Consider the following 6,000-nt stretch of genomic DNA (forward strand, 5'->3'; position numbering starts at 1 on the left):
TCAAGACAGAAAACTCAGGCTGAAAGAAATGAAAGAAAACAAAGTTTGCAGAGCTGCATGGTGAATATATAGGAACACTGGAAGTTGTCTTATACCAGGTCAGATTATTGGTTCATCTTGACCAGTCACCGTCTCCTCTGAGGTCACATCCACAAAATATATGAAAAGGACATTTAGAGCACATGTCTTCCCCCACATAATCCAAGTTATGGGAACTAGGAATTGTAGCTCTGTGAGGGTTCCCATGATTCCTTGGGGAAAGCTATTTTTGAGGTAAATGTTACCTTACTGACATTGCCAGTCTGGAGTCTCAGAAGTCTTTCACATCATCTGTTACATGACCCCCTTTTAACTGAAAACGCTAGGAACTGAATGCAGAATTTTCTCTATGCAAATCACGTATTCTTCCATTAATGAAATGCCCCTCCCCCAACCCCTTTTATGTTTGGGAGGAATTGGACTTCTTCAGCATTTATGGAACAATCAGTTTAAATGAGTCCCAAGCTTTGCTTGGGTTTTTTGTTGCATTCTCCTCCTCCTCCCTAGTCCTTTTCCCACAGACTTAATTATGCCATCATAATGATCATCCATTGTTTTCAAATTAGCCTTCGGGACATGGCTAAATACAACTGGATTGTCGAAGTCCTACCTTGGAAGCATTCTCCATAATTGAAATGTTAATTCTTCTTAGTGTAATTATTATTGATGAAATTGCTCATATCTGTTACTGAAATGTACAAGGGGGTCAAACAGTGATGAATTAGAATTTAATAAGTTTATCTGACAATGGTTAATGATTCTTCCCTTCCTTCCCCTATTTATTACTTATGCATCCTTTAGACAATTAAAATTGATGTCCTTTTGGAGAGGCTTAAATAATATAAATGAAAAAAAGACTTTCTGTTTCTGAGGTATACCACTGAGTTTGCAGTTTTTTTGTTGGCACTTAATCAAGAGCAGGTGTAAAACTGCCACAAGCTAGAATAATATAATTAATGTTTGTCCTAGAAAGAAGCTTAGAAGGGTTTTTTTTAAAAAAGCTATGTTGCACTTGTTATAGATTCGACCATTTAGTGTAACTGAGAGTAGATGCAATTTGATTCGTAGGAGAGTTTGATGCAAAATATTTTGCCGTGGATGCAGGCAATTATAGATATTCCCAAGTCAGACGAGTGTGGTGAATTTAGCACACCATCATACTTGTTTGGACCAACAAGTCAAATCAGATGAAGCTGACCAGGCAAACCCTGAGACCACTCACCCTGGATCCATTCCTGATTCTGTTCCAATCCATGTGTGACTCAGGTCCAACAGATGGTTGTATGCATATATTTTCATTCTACATTTTAAAAAATTCCCTTGAGGTGTGATTTGCTATATCAGTTATATGTGGACCTCATATTTCATTATAAATCAAGAGGTCAGAGCCTAAGAGTATAATTTTATATACATATATATATATATGGTAAAGTGTTATTTCTTAAACAATATATCACTATTCAGATATAATGCTTAATCAAAAGACAGCTGGCAAAAATAGGTGACTTTAGCTTTTTGTAGTGGTTCTAAGATGCTTAAATAAAACATATCCAGCAATTGCTGACCAGATGATTAGCTGCTATTTTATTCGTCTTTTCCAAAACTTTAGCTAGAATGTTTCCTGCATCAGAAAAACAAATAAGTGGATAATGACCACCGCTAACTTTTCAGCAATGACAATTAAAAAAAGAAAACACTTTACTTTGGAGACTATATTATTGATCTGTAGAAGCAAATTTATATCCCTGCATATTGGTCAGGATGGCTTGCAGCAGTGTAAATCTACAAGCTAAATCAAATCAACAAGTTAATAAAATGAAGCAATGCCATTTAATATAGCAGGGGGGTTGGGGGGGAGATTCTGCTTATACTTTGATTATTATATATTTGTGTTTTTATATTGTAACTTTGTCTTGTGAACTGGCCTGAGACCTGTGGGTATATTATTATTAGGTTAGATATAGTAGAACGGTGGGTGTGAGGTCCCATTAAATGCAATGGGTCTAATTTGAGTAGAATTTACAAAATGCTCCTTTTAAAATAATAGTCCACTCCTTACCCCGAAACAAATAAATTAATTGGTGTTTAGGCAGAACAAAATGAAAGAGCCCTGTCTGTACAATAGCAGCATTTGAGGTAAGCAAGTTTTGATAGTAACATACTTGTTCCCGGAAGAGTAACTTGCTCCAACTGAGTAGTCATGCTAGAAGCAGCATCTATTGGCCACTAATGTTGCCTAAAGGTAAAGGGACCCCTGACTATTAGGTCCAGTCACGGACGACTCTGGGGTTGTGGCGCTCATCTCGCTTTACTGGCCAAGGGAGCCGGCATGCAGCTTCTGTGTTATTTGGCCAGCATGACTAAGCCGCTTCTGGCGAACCAGAGCAGCACACGGAAACGCCGTTTACCTTACCGTCAGAGCGGTACCTATTTATCTACTTGCACTTGACGTGCTTTCAAACTGCTAGGTTGGCAGGAGCTGGGACTGAACAACTGGAGCTCACCCCATGGCAGGGATTCGAACCACCAACCTTCTGATCAGCAAGCCCTAGGCTCTGTGGTTTAGACCACAGTGCCACCCGCGTCCCTAGTCCCTGCTAAATTGTTGGTTAAGGTACTGCCTTTCACCTATCTCCATTGTCATCATGGTACTGATGCAGAGAAGGAAGTTGCCATAATGGTGCAGAAAGGAAGACAGCTGGTCCCATTGCCAAAGTCTCAGATAGGGAGGGGCAACGCTGAGGTTGTATCCAATGCTGCAGCTCAAAGAAGTCCCATGTGCTCAGTGGAACTTCCTCACCTGTCCCTTCCAGAGAGCCAGTGTGGTGTAGTGGTTAAGAGCGGTAGACTCGTAATCTGGGGAACCGGGTTCGCGTCTCCGCTCCTCCACATGCAGCTGCTGGGTGACCTTGGGCTAGTCACACTTCTCTGAAGTCTCTCAGCCCCACTCACCTCACAGTGTTGTTGTGGGGGAAGAAGGGAAAGGAGAATGTTAGCCGCTTTGAGACTCCTTTGGGTAGTGATAAATCCAAACTCTTCTTCTTCCTCCAGCCCCCTCCCATCTAATGTACCCTCAAAATTAGCTCCAGAAGGTTGGAGAACCCTCCGGAGAGTATTCTGGGAGCATGCAAGTGGGCACAGAGAGAGGAAATGGAAGTCCTGTTGTGTGAATAGAACTCCACTCATGTAGCATGGGAAACAGCCCACAGTTTTGGACCCAGTTTTCCTAAACTGAAGTCTTGCTCTCTATTCTCTGGACCCATACAGTGGTACCTTGGTTCTCAAACGCCTTGATACTCAAACAACTTGGAACCCAAACACTGCAAACCCAAAAGTAAGTGTTCTGGTTTATGAACTTTTTCCGAAAGCCAAACATGCTCCATTTTGAGTGTTATGCTTCCCATTTGAGTGCCACACTTCCGTTTTGAGTGTTATGCTGAGGCCTGTCTGTTTTTGCTATTTATTTTGCATTTTTGTTTTTGCGCCTCCTTTTTGTTTGCTTTTTTGTGACTGTGTGGGACGCAGTTCAGCTACTGATTGATTGATTGATTGATTGTGTGACTGCAGTACACTGTTTATTGCTTTCATTTTATGGATCAATGCTCTCGTTAGATAGTAAAATTCACGTTAAATTGATGTTTTAAGGGTTGTTCTTAAGAGTCTGGAACAGATCGATCCATTTTGTCTTACTTTCTATGGGAAAGCGCACCTTGGTTTTGGAACGCTTTGGTTTTGGAAAGGACTTCCCAAATGGATTAAGTTTGAGAACCAAGGTACCACTGTGCAAAGAAATCGGGCCCAGCATATTCTGGCATGAGTGTCACAGTACTTAGTTGAGTTAGACAACAGCAGAATTATAATACTATCCCCCACTTTAAATAAGAGTTAGCATTCATATTTAGTTGTGTGAGATGTACTGAGATTGAAAATTTTAATGGAAACTGACAGAAGGTCACCTTGCTTTGCTGGAGAGCTTTGCTGCAAAGTGAAGTTTTCAACTTGATTATTCATCTCTGAATGCTGAAGCATGCAAAAAAAGTGGCTGTGCACTTAAGGAATAGCAGGAAACTGTATTCCCTCTCCTGGAAGATGTGGAGGGGCAGGGAGCAGAGGAAAAAGAGAGAATGTAGCTAGCCTGAGGACATGAGACTATATGGAGGCTTGAAAATATATAATCTGATTAGGGATGCAATTACATTTAAAGAAATGAATTGATGAAATCTCAAAAGCTCTACATTTTCAGTCAGGTTGGGTTTCTTTTCCTTCTCTCTCCTCCCCCCCCCCCCGCCACCCCTATCCCAGATATGTTGGTACCTTAGAGCCACAGAGGAGGGGGGGGGGGCTGTTCTTGCTCAAAACTATCCACACCAAAGCATCCTTGTCATTTTCCATTCATATCTGTAGAAAGCAAATGTACTTTCGCATGGCAGATTTGCACCTGCAGCCAAAAAGACAGCTTTGATGTGGTTTTTATTTATTTATTTCGTGACACTTGCTGTTGTGTCTGATAACCTGCAGCCTGGGGACAGAAGTGCAAGGCCTCAGCACTACAATATGACCTGAGCATTTTCAACAGCAGTGACGATAGAGCACTTTCCTCAGCCCTAGAAACAGCTAGTGCGATCGCCTGGCAAATACTGTGGCCTGGCTTGGGGATCTCTGATCAGCTCTGAATGGGGAGCTGCTATTTTTCATTTCCCAGTGTCCCCAATGTAGCTTTGCTCTGAGGCATTGTGGGAAATGGTCATGGGATCTCAGCGTCTGGCACTGATAAGAATACCTACAGTTGCTGCCTCCTAAGCCCATGAGGTGGTGGGGGAGGTGGGCGTGGACTTCCAGAGGACATTTTGTCGCCAAAAGTCTTCCGTATCCTGGAGCAGGCTCTGAATTACAAAATGCTTCAAACTCAACCATAATTGAGAGATATTGTTTTTGAAATGTTGGCTACTGCTTTCTGGCTTGACCTGGAAACCGTATGACTGTAGACTGGCTCCAACCTATCAAACTCCCCAATATTATGCATAGCAAGATTTGAGAATTCTCCAGACAGAAAAGGGCAGTATGCAACTAGAGATTAATCAACCTGTCAGTTTCTGTTCTGCTCATTTTCTATTTTTCCCAGTCTTAAATTCAGTTCTATACATTTCTGCTGCAATTTGCAGTATTATTGTTATTATTATTTTAAAAAATCCTCCTGTAAATTTCCAGGCATGTTTTTCCTAACATATACATTTCTGCATCCAGTTTTGACAAATATGCACATTTTCCAACAAGTTCCCCCAACACAAGGCATTGTGTATATTATTTTCGTTAATGCATGCAATTTTATGTTCATTTCCCCCAATATATACGTTTCCAAACACTTTGGTTGGTTGGTTGGTTGGTGAACTGCACTTCAAAATTTGGAGAAGTGGAAATTTAGAAGTTCAATTGCAATATGGTTTAAGATATGCAAATTAGGTAGCTTCTGATTAATGGAAATCACTTTTCTTACCCATCTCTATGTGCCCTATCAGATTCTGGTATTGGTGGGAGCTGTGGAACCTCTGGATTGGCCAGACCTGGTATAAATATGTAGAACCAAACCTTCTGTGCTTTCCTGGTCAACAGAGCATCCTGCTCAATTCCAGCCCAAGAAGCTGACCCTATAGTTTCTGGGTTGGAGGACACAGCCTCTTAATGGACTGAATTTAAGTAAGCCTACTAAGCACCCAGATTTCACTGCTTATAGAATCCCATGCCATTCAGAGCTTAGAGGAGCTTTTGGTCAGCAGTCTTGATGCTTGGCTTCATACAGACCTAAATTATTTGCTTCCACCAAAAGGGCAACTGTGACTTCACCATAAAAAAAATCAATTTAAGCACTCAGAACACCAGTGTGAACAGTACACATTTGCTTATGAAAAATTCATTCCTGACGATATATTAACCTGGTTTACACCAAAATTGCTTAGGAATCAT

Source organism: Podarcis erhardii, assembly GCF_964252035.2.
Source record: "Podarcis erhardii genome assembly, chromosome: 9".
NCBI classification, from domain to species: domain Eukaryota; kingdom Metazoa; phylum Chordata; class Lepidosauria; order Squamata; family Lacertidae; genus Podarcis; species Podarcis erhardii.